This window comes from Triturus cristatus, chromosome 6, assembly GCF_964204655.1.
Source record: "Triturus cristatus chromosome 6, aTriCri1.1, whole genome shotgun sequence".
Taxonomy (NCBI): Eukaryota; Metazoa; Chordata; class Amphibia; order Caudata; family Salamandridae; genus Triturus; species Triturus cristatus.
In genome coordinates, this window is record NC_140589.1 from 699,016,651 (window position 1) to 699,034,201 (window position 17,551).

At 41.4% G+C, this 17,551-nt stretch overlaps 1 protein-coding gene across 2 annotated transcripts in view; it reads left to right on the forward strand.

Moving 5' to 3' along the window:
* Window positions 1-510: 510 nt before the first annotated feature.
* Window positions 511-17,551, forward strand: part of ASCC3 (activating signal cointegrator 1 complex subunit 3) — a 2,113,369-nt gene continuing 2,096,328 nt past the window's right edge. The window contains exon 1 of one of the 2 annotated variants that reach the window (XM_085611187.1): window positions 511-649. The gene's annotated coding sequence lies outside the window, so the exon portion shown is untranslated. Of the gene's footprint in view, window positions 650-13,451; window positions 13,594-17,551 lie in introns of those variants that run through there. The other variant, XM_085611188.1, reaches the window with a different exon arrangement.

Below are 17,551 nucleotides of genomic sequence, written 5' to 3' on the forward strand. Positions count from 1 at the left end.
CATGTAAAGCACTCCAAAGCTGTCGGGTTGAGTTCGCGCTATATAGAACTGCAAATATATATGCAGTAAACTAACAAATGTCACTGCTGCAAATGTTAATTCACTAAAGTACCCCGATAAGAAAATAGTGGCATGCAAAATTTAGGTTGGACTGTTCCAAATTGCGCACATTGTCATTGAGACGGAAACCCTATGATCTTTGATTTTTTCCTTTATCCGGATTCTTTTAACTAGTAATTACAGCTGTCTTGAGTCCAAGTTCGTCAAACCCGGGTAATCGCAACTGCTTCAATACAGGAAAACGTGGCGGTGAATTGACTGTGGGTACTCTAGTTAAAGGATTGGCTGCCAGATGTTCATTGGCTGTGATGCCTCGAAGACTGTAAGCTTGTTTGTTATTGGGTGGGTAAAACCAGCTCGTTTTTCATTGGTTGCGTTGTTCATTCATTGAGAGGCCACGGAGCATAACTGTACTCCAGGCATGTTACTTAGATGCTGTACCGTCCGGTTTCCGGTAGTGGGCGGGTTGCATGACGTACATAGACGATACTGATTTCTTATTGGACGATAGACCTACCGGTCCTGTCTCCAGTAAGCCGGTGTTCCAGAGGAAACCGGAAGACTCCAGTGATCCGCGTGCACTGAGTCGGTGAGTACTCTGTCCTAAGAAACGTAGCTACATCAGAATGGATTCAGATTTCAACCCGCATTACTTTTAAAAGAGAGATCTGCCCACAAATGTCACCCGGACTGTGTCAGGAGCGCGTCATCTCTTGTGTTTTTTCCATCTTTCAGGTGGTCTTGAGATCTGCGGCTCCAAAGCCTTTCTGCAACAGTGTCCCTTTATTGCACAGGGTTTAGGACAACCCAAGTGAACAAGTATGTTGTGGTAACTAGATGCCATTCAATACAAATGAAAGTTACGTTTCGTAAACATTCATCACGTTCTATAAACAGCACATGGATTGCCCGGTCACCACTCTGCCTATTTCACTTAGCACGCATTGAGAGGTAAACCGGTATAGTCAATGACAAGTAGAGCAAGTACCTATGCGTAAACAAATTGCTTCTTATCAAAAGGCAATATGCTTCTTAAGGAAACATTACACTGGGGGAAAGAAGGTTATAGTAATAGCTATCAAGCTACAAGTAATGTGCCCACAATTTCCTTATGTGAAAAGGCCTCTCTTGAATCATGAGTCTCTTAGCCAGTACCAACTCAGCTATGCCAAGTCCTGTTACAAGTCAGGTTTGATAAAGCTCTATCTATCCCGCCAAAACGTGTGATGCCTTCAGCCAGCGAGCCTCTTAGGAAACCACGTTACAATTTCAGAAAAACAATTATGTTTTTTGGGTCTACAGTGCCTATATTTGCAAGGCTCTGTTGGCAAAAAAAACCTGATTGAGGTCTCGCATATGACGTTGGTTATTCGATAGCTATGCCCACATAACGTGTTATTTATTACCTTAAAGCCGTCCTGTCTCGGTAGTAACTTTGGTGTAGCAAGCTGAAATGTTCAAGCTTATACTTTGATTAAATACTAAACTTACAGATCAGAGATGGAAGCGGTGTTTCTTCCAAAGGCAGCAGTGGCTGAAAGTCTCAGGCTTGACCTGGGACAGCAAGTGAGTTTAGCAGATTACCTTGGAAATTAAATAGTGGTTACTGATGAATTTTGAAACAGATGGGTTGTAAATATCACATCAATGTCTGTAAAGTGTGAGCCATTATTGGTATTCACCCCTGCCTAGAGTTCCCTGTAGCAAGTTTCTGTGAGTTTTCGATTTAGCTTTCACAAGCACGACAATTGTGAATTTCATTAAAAAAAACAGAGGTAGGGTGATTGGAATAAGTTATTAGATTTAAATCATAAGTAAATATATCATCTTATGGGACTCCCTATTTTCTAGGATCCTTAAACATGCCGATAGAACAGTTCCACAGACAACTGATTTAGAATTCTTGTACTGCAACATCTCACAATACGGTGAGATTAGAACTGAGTGAAACTGCAGTATATTTCTTGCTTGATAAACAAATGTAGGCTTACTTTATGCATTGTACTGAAGCTGCACCTGGCCCCTTAAAAGATGAATTGAGTTAGGAAATTAAAGAGGCCACAGATTAATATTTGTCCACATATCTATAAATTAATGTTAAGAAACACTACATAGTTTGCAGCTGTATTCTTGGTCGCTGCTTGAGAATTTACCTCTGTTATCCAGTATAACTTTTTCAGAAATTTGACAATTTACCATTGTTATCCAGCACAATGCTTTTGAAGAGTTTTTCTTTATATATAATAAACTATTTTATTTACTGTCATATACTATACTGCCCAGTCACTGGCCCGGCACTCGCCACTGTTCAGGGATGAGGCTCAGTTTATAATTTGTTACGCCTACTCGGAGAGCAAGGTAGAAAGGCGATCGTTTGTTAACTGCCAAGTTCCTTGTAAAAGCTCGTTGAATCTATTCGGAAACAACGGGACGTTGACTGCCTGTTTTTGAGATCATGCATTTTCAGTTGTAATTGTGCTCTTGTGCGGTGCACCACTCAAAGAGCCATCTTGAAAACTTTATTTTGCTTGGCGGATTAGCATTTCTTTTATGCGTTTTGTATTGCACCCATTGCAGATGTCCTGGTTTGGTAGTAATTGTCTATGTAAAACACAAATATACATTGCAGTTCGCTGGGTAGTGTGTTACAAATTGAACAGGTGTTACAGATTCAGTGAGTGTATGATATTAAGAACTACAGCCGAAAGTGTGGCATCAGTGCATCCTCTTACAATTGATCAGAAGGAACCGAAACCAAGTGGTCTCTGCCATCCTCATCTGAAAATGAACTGGAAGGGGGTGGTATGACCATTACCATGCACTGATGTGCGGGGAGAAATGCTTGTTCCCTTTGCACAACTGTTTGTGGTCTGTCTCAGAACTTCCTCTCTGCCTCCCCTCGATCACTCAAAAAGTAGGTCTCTCTGCAGTGAACTATGGTGGCAGGCTTTGCGGGAAGTAACAGCCCTCCCTAGGCCCCCTGCCCTTAGAGTTTTAATATAAGGATACCCAATACAGATGTAACTGCTGTGTGCGTCACTGAAAAAAACAAAGCAACGTCCTCTCCCAAGGTGTATGAAATAATGATACTCACGTATTATTCATTCTTTTCATTTAAATGGAATAGTCAAGGTGCACCAACCTTCAATTTTCACAGGACCCATCTTACGTTTTTTATGAACTAAATGCTATGATGACATTTGATTACACCTGCTTAACGTGGGAACTGTATTCTGTAAATACACATAATTGTGCACAGAGCTGCAAAGCAATGACAGGCGGATTTACATCAACCCTCAGCTTGTGCACCAAGAAATAAAATATCAGACTGTCTCCCATCCACTGGAAACCAGATCATCCCTTCTGTTTTAGCTTAATCGGTAACACTGCTGATATGTTTCCTGGCATGTGCAGGCTGTCTGGCAGGCAGCAACTCCAAAGAGACCAACTACACCATCAACAGTTGCAGCAAACCTCAGTGCCTTCTCCAGTTGCCAGCAATACCAAACCTCTCCTGTTTTCACTCCATCCCAGGTGCAGGTACTGATTTTGTTAGGTACACCAGCAGACCGTTTGGGTGGCAACCAGTGCGCCTATGGCTGACTCATGGTCAGCTTCTGGGCTGACCTGATTTAGTTCTGTGATTGAATGATAATGTTTGTGCTTCCTTTCACTCTGACTTTTGTGGCCTCCACCTCCTATTACATTTTGCAGCGTGCATAGTGACTGGATGAAGAATGGAGACATTTCATATTTCCTATGTTTAACTATATAGAGGGTATTACATAAGGCCCTTTGGTTCACATAGGAAGTCTAGGCATTGAGAAAATAAATGGAAATGATAGTCCTGCAGTCCAGAGTCACTAAGTTTACGTCACTCGGATACTGTTGAGAATTAAGTATGTGGAGACTGCAGTAAATTGGTGGTGTTTCTTGTCCAGCTGTTTACATAACTTGCATGTGTGTGTCCTTCAGCTTCATGAAATAGTAGCAGCGACCCTATGGGGCGACCTTTGAGTTCTGCTGAATATAACATCACACATATCACACTGGGCCTTTGCAGGGTCATTTAATATCCACGAATGCAGGTTTAGCCTCCTGCACGGCCATTGTAAAATCAGGGCAAAAGTAATACAATGGCTCCTTGGTTATCAGTGACACCGCGTTCACTGGTCAGTTTCTAGACCTAGTCCCTGTCTCTATAATTTAGAAACCTGGCAATGATGGTGCTCGTGTGGGCCCGGTGATTGTCTGGGAGACATGATTCTGTGGCGTGCTCTACAATGGAAGCTTGTGAGAATTTTTCCTTGCCAAAGATATGAGCAGGGAGTGATTAAATTAATTATTCTGGTTTCACAAATGGGGTGGCTTTTGTGACCGTGTCAGGATGCAGATGTTTTTGCGACGGAAGGCCGCTGGAAGACTTAGAGCTGTCCTTTATGGCTGATATGCTCTGCCTAACCCATTTGTTTGTCTATCACAATGTTCTTTCATCTGCTTAATGCACAGTGTTACAGGATACATTTTGTGGTCAATTGCTTTATTTTGTATGTCATCTATTTCCAAATTTGTAGGAGCTGGCTGAGAAGGGCCTTTACAGGCAATATTTACGGTTTCATTAAGCTCTCACTTTTGCGGTTTTCAAGTGACAGCTTGGCTTGCCTGTGTACTCCTTTCCCCATGATGAGCCCTATAAAATTACTCTAGAAGCCTGGAATACCTACCGCACATAAATATGTGAAGTAATCGGTTCTAGGCATTGTATCAAATGTAAAGTAAGCTGGTATCTTTCATTTCAGGCCAAATGTTTGTATGTGACATCATATGGCAGTCCTTATCAGTGACGCAATAACGTATGCTATAGAGGCAGACTGCTACATACAGCACTAAGATATCTGTGAGTACTTCATTATACCATGCAAAGCTGACATGGCGGTATCCCAAACCATTGATACAGTGCGAGGTAATCATAGGAGGCCCCTAGATTGCACATTCAGCTGCAAGAATGTTTCTGGCTCCCATCACAGGAATCCCAGATCAGGCATCGTGAGCGCATAGAAAAGCCAAAACCTACCTTGGGGACTCTTTGTGGCTTCGCACGCTCTGTGCTCTATGGCGGGTTCTCCTGTCTCGGCCTCCAGGAGCCTAGGCAGGTCACAACCAGGTGTCAGAGCGCAACCACAGGAAGCCAGGTACAGCTTCCAAAGGCTACAACGCACTGCACACCACCTCCTGTGCCAGAAAGATGTCCTCCTCACACATTGTGGGACTCCTGGACCAGCAGCTCAGGCAGCCGTGAACCATATTGCTTCATGGCTGCGGTGGCGCTCGATTCTCCATGGGAGACAATGTTTGCGAATTGTGTTATGTATGTATTATTTTTTTTATAAAGAAAGGGAGTGACCCCATAGCCCAAGAGACAGGGTACCACAGGTAAATAAAAGTAAAGGCTCTCTTGGAACTACCAGAAAATTGTCTCAAATAACCTACAATCATATACACATCACAACCACCCGATCATACAGTGATAAATTAAACCAAACCAACCACACCAAATAATGATGAACCTTATCGAACAATTATAATATACACAATGATAAAAAAGACCAAAGTTTACAGCAATCTTGAACAATAGTGCCTGCCTACCTGCTGGGTGAACCTTTTGCTGGCCTGCCACTGCACCGCTGCTGCCGCAGTTCTTGGGCCGTCTCCTGCTGTGTGTCTCCCCCGCCGCCGCCACAGCACTTCGCGGCCGAGAGCGGGGGGAGACTACAGCCCCCAGGCTCCCTTGCGGCCGCTGACGCCGCCAACGCGACCGGAGGCGCTTAAAACATCGCGGCTCCCTCTGGGGAGCGGGAATCTTGAACAATAGTGCCTGCCTACCTGCTGGGTGAACCTTTTGCTGGCCTGCCACTGCACCGCTGCTGCCGCAGTTCTTGGGCCGTCCCCTGCTGTGTGTCTCCCCCGCCGCCGCCACAGCACTTCGCGGCCGAGAGCGGGGGGAGACTACAGCCCCCAGGCTCCCTTGCGGCCGCTGACGCCGCCAACGCGACCGGAGGCGCTTAAAACATCGTGGCTCCCTCTGGGGAGCGGGAATCTTGAACAATAGTGCCTGCCTACCTGCTGGGTGAACCTTTTGCTGGCCTGCCACTGCACCGCTGCTGCCGCAGTTCTTGGGCCGTCCCCTGCTGTGTGTCTCCCCCGCCGCCGCCACAGCACTTCGCGGCCGAGAGCGGGGGGAGACTACAGCCCCCAGGCTCCCTTGCGGCCGCTGACGCCGCCAACGCGACCAGAGGCGCTTAAAACATTGCGGCTCCCTCCGCGTCGCGGGACGCGCGCGGGCGGCGCCGGGCTAAGCCCGGGCAAAGGGCGGGCCGTCTGTGGCCGTCCGGGGTCGAAGGAGGTCGGGTCGGGCCACTCCCCCTGGCTCAAACGAGGTGTGGGCCTAGCTGCAAGAGATCGCCAGTCGTGTGAGTACATTATTTAGTGTTGTGTAGCATACCAGGGTTACATATTGAAAAATGGGGAAAAGACCACCACCTGTGCCTAAACCTGTTCGTAAGCAGCTAACTTCATCATCTACTGCCACAAACCCCACTCCATTACCTAGTTTGACCACTATTGACAAAATGCTCCAGAAGACAATTGGTGTTGTGGCTTCTGCGATTCAAAATACTGAAAGACGTTTATCACTTCCTTCTAGCCTGCCACCACCTTTGTTGCAGGAGAACTCAATGGAATCCCTGCTTGCTACATCGGACATAACAACATCCTATGCGGGGCTACCAGGCACAGTTCTTAATGAGAACCACAGAACTGTGGACATAGTATCCCCTAACTTATGTTTGATGGATAACAGACTTTCGCTAACCCCGACTATGCTAAGATCAAGAACTAATAAGAGTGCTGATTCCATTTTATCCCTAGTTCATGAGCAGGCATATTCGGATGGAATAGAACTATGTTCAGATACCGATGTGTCGACCACAGACAGGGGAAAATGTGATAGCATATCAATGCGAACAAGGGGACAAAAAGTAAGAAAGCAAAAAACAAAAGGAAAAGGGAAACAATTTGAGCCACCAGTAGTTGGGCGCTCTCAACTGCGGATGCTTCCCGCTTCTGTAGAGCTAAATGATGGTAATAGCGAAGTCTATCCTATCAACAAGGATGACCAAATAATATTAACTAATGTAATGTTGGGGAATGAAGGGTTCTGGGGGAGAATGGAGACTTTGTTAACTACCCTCTTAGGACCTATCAACCAACAAATTCTCAACATTGACAAGAGGTTGAGGGCACTGGATGATCATGTGTTAAAATTAAGCACAGAGTGTAACCCTACAAATACACCACACCTCGGTACAACCAACACCAACACAGTTAAATTACAATCTATTAAGGCCAACAAGAAAGGTATAGCGCACATCAATGCCCCTCCCTTAATACCTAAACCGAGTACTAGTAAAGATCCATCATACTCGGAACTTCTATCCAAACAGGTATTTAAAACAACTAAGACCGCTAGTTCTGGAGGAGGGGACCATATCACTGCCAGAATTAATAGGGCATCAACAACACAAGTGATTGATGTTGACCAACAATCCCCGTCCGCTAAGCAGGATATAACGACTCATAACGAGTTTGTACCCAATACTCAAGCACAGGGTCCCCCAACTATCAACCTACCACCAGAATCTGCACCTTATGTTTTGATATTAGCAGGAACCCCTGATTTAAGGGAGGGTATACGTGAATCTCATGAGAAGTTAAAACCTAAAACCATTCATTGGCTAGCTAATCATAGTGATTTTAGCTATGAGTATACCCACGAGATTTTGACCACAAGAAGGGTAGGTTGGATTGGTAAACACCAAAAGGATATTCAAGGGGACTGTGTAATAATCAATTTTAGAAATCCATGTATCATTGAGCACATTTTAGCGACAGAGTATGGAAAAAATAGGGGGTCTATTATCTTACTCCCTCTGGGATATTTTTACCCTCCGTTAAGGCCTCTCTACCAAAATCATTTACCCCAGTGGAAAAGGAGAACGCCTTTTATAAAGATGGCTCCCCCCAAACCGGCTAAACTGTTTTATAACTATCCAATCTTTAATATCCCCACCAGTAATAGGTATAGTTCACTTGAAGGCGTAGATTGACATGGGGACCCAGACAATACTATTAAAGTGGGAACTGTTACGATTATATCTGACTTCGAGCTCCAGGACAGGACAAAAAGGACGATGTCCAAGACTAGGGAAGACTTAGTTGGAGTAAGCCGGATTAGTACCAGCAACACAAGTCTTTCTTCTCTGTGCTGTGATCGCTCAGAATGCACAGACCATCCAAGTCACTTTGTTTGTAATCCTATCGCAAGTATAGACCCATTAAATGCTTCCCCGCATTTTAAATTAGCTACGCCACCATGTAAGAACTCTTCTATTACTGAAATTACCAGGGTTTTATCTTGGAACTTAGCGGGATTGAACAGTAAACTTGATGATCCTGAGTGGGGTACGTTCATTGATGGATTTGAAATCTGCATGTTCCAAGAAACCTGGGCAAGAAAAGAGGTTCTTAAATCAGGATATGCCAGTTTCCACATCCTGGCATCCTCGAGGGGAAAAGGAAGACCCTCTGGGGGTCTTATTATTTGGGTACGCTTGCACTTGGGGTGTTCTGTATCCCAAATTGATACAGGCTCTAATTATATTTTATGTGTCAGGTTACAGTTTTTGTCTAGGCCTCCTGTTGTTTTAATAAATGTATATTCACAGCCGTCTCCAAAAGGTATTGAATCCATTACCTTGGAAGAATTAACTAACTTCCTCGGTACTATTGATATTAACCAGTTGATTATATTAGGTGGGGATTTTAATTGTCAATTTGAACCGTTGGAAGGTTTACCACTGGATGGTTTGTATGATGAGGACCAGTTTTTAAAAATCCCAGAGTCAGGATGCCCCAAAGTTAAAATTTGGTCCCCTTTGGCGATTCAGATGAGTTGTCTCACCATGAGGCACAGTCTTCGTGCCTGTAATGGGAGAGCATCATCTGCGACTTCGAATTGCCACACATTCTATAGTAAGAACAAGGGGTCCATATTAGATTATATTTTAATTAATTCACATTTTTGGGACATGATGGTGGAATTTAAGATAATTCCTCGTATTGATAGCGATCACTCCGCCCTTATGGTGGAACTTAAAGCATTGAACGCAGGGAGTCTGTCGGATACGAGTAACCCCCCTGACCCTAGGCTTGTGGTTTCTTATTGTAGAAAGAGAGTGAAATGGTCTAATTTTATTGAATCAGAAATAAAAATGGCCACTTTATATGATGCCTTGCTTCCGGTTTTTATAGATGCATCCAACCTGTCTAACTTGGTCAATGAGAGCCTAGACCTCCAGCTGGCCCAATCAAATTTTGATGAACTGGGTAAAATTACCTATGATTTCTTTTTCCCAATTAAAAAACGGAAAAAAGATAAACAGCCCACCCATCCTTGGTATAATAGCTTGTGCCGTAAGGTAAAAAAGGAACTGGTAACAGCTATTAAAAATCGAGATCGTTCTACAATAAGGATGGTAAGAGCTCAATACAAATCTGTTATTAATAAAACAAAACAAAGCTGGGAAGCTGAAAATTGGGCTACTATGAAAATTGCACTGGGTGATAGAGACATGAGGACTTTTTGGGGAATAGCTAATTCAGGAACAACTATTTTACGCAGGGCGGTCGAACCAAATTTAGACGAACAGACCTGGCGCACCCACTTCGAAACTCTGTATGCTAAGGAACCTGAAGTTGCCCGTACCCATGCCTGTGACTCATTAATTTCTGGTACAGCGATCAGCGAAGATTTAGATCCTTTATTTGAAGATGACTCGACATTAACCATCTCTATAAAAGGAAATAAACATTGCACTAGCTAGTATAGCTCCGGGCAAAGCCCCAAGATTGGATAAGATACCTGGTGATTTATTTAAAAGCGAACCCGCTATCTGGGCTCCTTATCTTTGGATCCTTTTTAATGCAATTATGCAAGGCGTGAAGATTCCTAAAAGTTGGTTAGGTGCGGAAATAATTCCGATTTTTAAAAAGGGTTCCCCACTACTTCCGACCAATTACAGACCTATAAGTCTGATAGACATCCCCCAAAAATTTTTTGCGAGAGTTCTCCTCCTCAGACTACAGTCATGGATGGAGGAGAGGGATATTTTGTCTATACTACAGGCTGGTTTCAGAGAAAAATTATCAACTCTGGACCAAGTCTTAAGACTGCAATTATTATACTGGAAAACTGTCTGTCTACAGAGGGGTAGTCTTTTTTTTAATATTTGTTGATCTTAGATCAGCATTCGACTTGGTCCCGAGAGAGAAACTATGGTCTGTTTTAGGAAGGATGGGGGTTCCTATTTATTTAATACATCTTTTTAAACGTTTACACGAATGCAATTACGCCCAAATTAGGTATGGAAAGGATGGTAATCTTACTGCTCCTATTCCAATTAATCGTGGAGTAAGACAGGGTTGCGTTCTCGCACCCACCCTGTTTAGTCTCTACATTAACGGCCTAATTGATACCCTGTCAGCAGCAAAAGATTTAGATGCCCCCAAGTTAGCCACTCGCAGAATTTCGGCTATGATGTTTGCCGACGACACCCTTTTGGTTGCTAAATCAGCCATGGGGATACAAAAGGTTTTGGATAAATTCGAAGAGTTTTGTAGGGATCGTGGCTTAGAAATAAACCTCCAGAAAACAATATTTATGGCATTTAATTGCCCAAAAAGCACACGTCCCAATCCATGCCTAAATTGTAAACCGCTCGAAAGGGTGTCATCTTTTGTGTATCTGGGACTTACAATTACTGAGTCTATGGATTGGGGGGGCACATATTACAAAATCTACTTTAAAACTAGTACAAACCTCAGGAGGGATTATGAAGGTTTTTAACAATTCCAGCAAAAGAAATGTTAGTCCAGCTGTGGAAATTTATAGGGCTCAGGCAAGGGGTGGAGCATTGAATGGTGCAGAATTATGGGGCCACCTAAACACGCCAAAATTATTACAGGTGGAGAACCAATATCTAAGACCATTATTTAGATTGCCCCGTAGTACCCCCTTGGTCCCGCTATGCCTAGACACAGGCATAATGCCAATAGATGAAGTTGCAGGACTTAAACCTATTATGTATTGGCGACGCCTGTAGACAACTCCCAAGCTTATACCTTACAGGGAGGAGCTCACAGAGGTACTAAGGTCTTGTGGTTCTTTGAACATTCCATGGTTCAACCATATAAGACTTCTCCTAACTAGCCTGGGTCTTGGAGATTGTTGGCTTCATCCCGAGTCTGCTTGTTTATCAATATCAAAGGGTCAAATGAAGGCTTGCTATAGTGATCACAGATTAGCTCAATTTAATAATTCCTCTAGGATTGGGAAATGTACTAGTGCCTTTTTAGAAATCAAAGCATTTTTCTGCTTTGAACCGGCAATTGATCTCATTACTCCACCTGCAGCCAGGAAGCTCTTTTTAAAATTACAATTCAGATACGGGGTACTCCCATTACGTTGTTTTACATCTAAATGGAGTAAACAAAATCCGACCCATTGTCCTATGTGTGATTACCCCGAGGAAACAGAGCTGCACGTTTTTTTTCTGTTGTGCTGGATACCAGAAGGCAAGGAGTCGCTGGTTGGTTCAGATCTGCAGGAATCTTGGCACCACGTCTTGTTCTGAAGCATTTAGGATACTGAAATCTGATACTGGTATCCCAATAGTTTATTCGGTTGCCGGTTTTTTATTTTCGGCATGGTGCACTAGAAGGGCCCATCTGAGATCCCAAAATGTAACTTGATTGTGTAATTCTATGCTGTAATTGTATTTCTTTTATCCATCATTCATGCATTAGTTTTAAATATAGGATTTTTCTTTTTTTCCTATTTTTATTGAAAAATGCTTTTTAGTCTAAATTATATATTTATTGTTCCACGAACAAAAACTGTGTTATCTCTGTCCAAATTTTATGACTCAATGATTCGATGATTTTCTAAATTTGAAACTGCATGTATAACTCTATTGTTTTTATCTATGTATATGCACTTTCTAGGACACTTTGTCCGAAATAAAGTTTTTTGACTTGACTTGACTTGACTTGCATTTATTAAAAAATATTTTCCTTTTTCTCTCTATTGAATTCATTTTTTTTTTACAAATTAAACAAAATCACTATCATATAAATTAAGAAATTACACATATTCAATGAGATGTATCTATGTGTAGGTACAAATCATAGTTGTTGGGTAGATTAGCACCGGGTTAAATCATTATTTGTAGAACACAGAGGAGCGAATTTTCTGGTAGTCCCAAGAGAGCCATTACTTTTATTTATATATGTATTGTGACTGCACTGTTTTCTCTTAGTGTTAGACCTCTGCCCCTTTTATAACTCTATCCTGAGTCAGGCTTCTTATTGGCGTGTAGGTGACATTTGTTAGCATTACCTCTCCGCTGGACTGGGATTTCAGGCTGTCTAAATTAATTTGACTTGCCTTCTCAATTGCAGTAAAAACCTCCTGCATCACGAAAAGTGCCTGTACATTTAGGAGTCCAGCAGTTGCATGGATAGCTGCAACAAGAGTATTTAGATGTTTGTAGTAGTGAATCTAACAAAAAACTTAAATAATATCCACATTAGTTGTGATAATTTCAGTTTGATTGCATGGGGACATCTTCCACAATTACAGTTTAAAATAATCAACCATGGTTGGAAGTTTGAGGAAAAATGTGCTTACTGCATTGACTGTAACTGTGAATAATGGACAGTCTGGTTTCCAGCTGCGTAGAGGTTGATAAATATGAGAGTCTGTGGGCACAGCATGGGTCCGGGAGTTTAAATGGAGCTTGGAGTTACTGTTGCTGAGTGAGTTCTTGTACTTGGTTGCCAGATTTAATGTAAAAAAACTTGAGATTATTAGGTAGCTGTATCGCACAGTGGTGTGCTTCAACTACCTCTTCCGCTAGGTGTGTTGAGCCCAGCATTTTTTGCCTCACAGTCCATAATTATAAAGTTCAAGAATTTCACCCAATGAAGAACTCTTTATTTTTATTTTTTTTGTAACTTTATTTTTGGGTTTGACAAATATAACAAAGTAAAAGGATAACAAAATCAGGAATACATGCGCAGGGAATCAGGAGGAATACAGATGGCAATCAATATGTTCACCATTTTAAAAAAAAGTCCAGAAATAGGGCTGTAAATGAGAGAATCAACATCATTGATAGAATAGTACAAGAGAAGGATAGAAGAAGAGAGGGCGATAGTGTGAGATGCTATAGGGGTAAAAAAAACAAGTAACAGGACTATAATTTACTCCGCAGGGCACACCAATGGTAGCTGTCATGATGTGTGCAATGCGGTCAGTAGGAAGCGCCCATGCACACTAACAACCACCAGCAACATGATGATGCTGTCATCAATCCTGCCCAGTTTCCGCCACCCTGCTGTCTGAAACAGCAACAGGTATTGTAATAGTGGATGCATATATTTTTAGGGCTGGAAGTTGGTGGCAGTAGTGCAGCATATATGTCACTTGTGGTGTCGCAGTCTATTAAGTCATGGATCCATGCCCCCACCGTTGGGGTAGTCGTGCCTCCCCAATGTAGAGATACCTGGCGTTAAGCCAATAACAATACCCAATGAAGAACTCTTGATGCATTTACATCTAGTCAGGTAATTGGCTGCCAACTCTATGTATATTTGTGCATCCATGCCTTTCCAACCATTTATGCTTGGAGTGTCCTGAGAACTGCCTGTACAACTCGTCCTGTACAGGAGTTTTCATCTTTCCCTGGTGCTTTTAATTCTAGCATGCCTCTGCAGGTGACCGCTTTAGTGCTGTAAACCTAACTTCTTTAGAAGAGGTATAGCTTCCTACCATTCTTACAGTCATGATAACTCCTTGCTGGACAAGTTATGATGAACAGACCTGTATATTTATTGTATTGTTGCTTCTTGTACAGTTGTGTGTGCAGCTTATTCTTTAAGTAACTATTGTATAATTTAAATTACAAAAATGCACTATTGTTAGGATTGCCACGTGGCACCATACTCCTGGTTGATCCAGTGCAGCAGGCCTCGTCTTTCATTGAAATGCACTCTGGAAGCATTTGCTGTAGAACACATCGCTTTGGAGTCAGTATGATTATATATAAAGTAAGCTGAGAAAAGTAGTTTCTTGTTGTATAGCAATGGTAAATGTCTAGTGTTTATGCTGTGCTTAAGGCCTGCAAGTATTTTGCTGATGGTAACATAACGCGGTCAAGTACAGAGTCCAGCCAGGACATACAAGAATGTTGTTTCAGGTTTCATGTCTTTGCCACTACACTACATCTTCCCTCTCACGAGGTAGCTGTGAGTAATAATTTGAATGGAAATTTTAGAGGTGACGAATTGTCAGTATTCAAAGATGGGTATTTTTAAGCACACTAATGTCTGTGTATTGAAAATAGTGACAGGTTTTGGAAACACCCTTTATCTACTCACATTTATTTAATTAGCAAAATTTGCTTTGAAGAGAGATAACCAATTAGTTAAGTAGCTGAGACTATTCTGTTGAGTCAAGCAAATGTTTTCTAGTGATGTACTCTGTGAACTTGAATCATGGATACAGCTGCCAAACTCAATGACTTTAACTCAGGATATGAAAGAAAACCTGAAGTAATGAAGGACCGTCTCCCATTTTTCTGCAATAAACCATGTACTTAAATGCTATTGGTCTGTTTTTATCCGAATAGTTCAACACTGGTGTAAATTGGTCTGATACCTCACATACCCATTACGAATTCCTGCTCATAGTTTGATCATCTCACTTTGATCTATCCAGAATAATAAAGGCCCTCATTACTCATAATTCTGAAAACAATCCTTACAATAATCCTATCACAAACTAAACCATAACTATTACCTTTTTTAAATGGTGAGCTAACCTGGTCAAAGATTGTTGTCTTTCAGAGGGTTGCAATTACTTTCATTCAAAGAAACACATTTTATTAAACTGACGTCAAACATGTCTATTATATGGGTTTATCCTGTTTTATGGAGGATGTGCGGTTGCATCTATTATTTCAACAGTGGCATGCTTGTGGTGCTTTACAGCAGACTAGTATTCCTTGGAGTCCTTGGGATAGAAATACATTGTGTAAGTGCATGTATAGATTATTTCATCTCAGTAAAGTAAGGATCCCTAGGTTTATTCTCTCCCTATTTGAATGTCTTGTCGCCAGCCTGCTTTTAATTACTGGATAACATTTTAATTGACTGCAAACATTGTTTAGCCAATAATAATCATTAGCTAGAAGAAAAGTACCTCTCAATGACATCCAGCAGCCACCGTTAATTTTAACAGTAATAATTTTACAAATTTGGATCTATTCAGTATTTCTGAAGTATGTTAAAGCAAAGAATGTGAGCAGTGTTCAGACCAGAATAAGTTTGGTTAAGATAAATACTAACAAATCAATTGAGTACTTATTACATAGTTGTCACTTTCTGATTAGCCAAAGATATTAAATACGATTTTGAAAACTTGGGTGCACATTAATTTTCTGCATTTGACCGTTCAGTACACTTTAACTTTGGATGGAGTAGTTAGCTTGATGGACCAACACAATAATCGAAGGATATTTCTTTTATGCATGTGTTTTACAGATGCAGATGGACATTTTATTTACTTATGGCAGTCTGTTCAAACAAAGAGAATACTATGTTTGAATAACATACATGTCTTTAAACAAGCACTTGCGTTTTAGTTACAAAGTTATTATAATGTGTGTTGCCTTGTTACATGGTTACTACTTTTACAAATGTGTTGTATTCAGGCTGTGGCTAAGAAATCAACAATTCTACGAGGAGCTCCTTCTGGAGATTTAGATGTTTAATTCACTATAATATTTAATTGCTATGTGGGCTTGTTGTGATGAACTATTTTCTGGAAGTATTTTGTATCAGAATGGCCATGCCCATGTTTTATTTTATGTTTTCTGTTAAAATGCCACTGCCACTTGAGCTGACTGTTGCACGTTGATTATTTTATGGATAATAAGGTCGTTCCTGCTATATTAAACAAGGTTGATGTCACTCCTATTTAGCTATTTGAGAAACTTATTTTAAATCCAAACAAAAATGTAACTCTTTGGAGATCACAGTGGAATGCGTTTTAGGTTAATGGCATATTACTATAGTTTTTCATAGTATTTGCTAAGAGCATTAATGTAATCTTTTTTTTGTTCATGGAGACTATCTAGTAACACGGTAAAATGTACAGATACCTGTAAATCCTAAAACTGTGCTGGAGGAACATATTTTTTGTCAAATATTGACAAGCATTGACATGATTGGGCCTTACTAAAGAGCTCATAACTCCTTGTTTTAAATTTTTTAATTTTTTTTTTATAAAGAATGCACAATCCAAGATAAACTAATGTAGTTTCGGGGTGATGATTCCTTACTTGTCATCCACAGCTTTTATTTTTCCTCAAACGTCCAATGTAGAGTGTTTCTGAGTTCAGTAGTGGACATAGTTTGCTGCATTTCTTGAATCTGTAGTCTGCATGTTAGAACTGAGCTATGCAGGAGCATTCTAGTTACCTGGGACTTTTTGTGTTCCCATATAAGGCGGGGCTCACCGGAAAACGTGAATTCTTTAATTGCATATATAATATAAGTACTATTCAAGCATTTGAAGCAAATAGCTACTCAGTGAAAAAAATCTGATTGGCATTGATTTTTTGCCCACTAAGGCATAGATATAGCAAAGCAAACACAAGGAGATGATCGACAGAGCGCTGAAAGTTTTCAGACACTCACCCCCAGTCACAGATCTGGGTTGAATTAATCATCGTTCTTTAGCTGACTTCACCACCCCAGTTCAGACCCAGCCATATGCAAATCAGTCTTGAGCCTGTGCCTCATGGGAACAGTCCAGCCCGAACTGCAAAGCCAGGTCTTTCCTGGATGGGGAAACAAGCATCCTGGGACCGGTTTCGGGGTAACACCCCTCATCAGCCAGGCTAGCTTGAATCCAGTGGCATTGTGAGCAAGGGAACCATGTCTGGGCTTTTAAATTTTTTTTTATAAAGGATGCACAAACCAAGATGAACAATTGTAATTTAGGGGTGATGTCTTCCTTACACATTACGATCATCATGTAATCCAAAAATTGTAACCATATAATTCCTATCAGGGTAGGTAAAGCCGCTGATGTTTTGGATTTCATTAGTTCTATGAGCCAGTGCCACCATGGTTAGGGTGAAAATTTGTGAAAATAGTTTTCACGTATGTCTCCTTTGCCATTTTAGCTTCATACCTACATGTAGGTTTCACTTTACATTGATTTCTGGCATCAGAGCCAAAAGTATTTCTGCTCGTCGGGGACAATTTAGCAAACGTTTTTGTTATGATTTAAGTCTATATTTTTAGT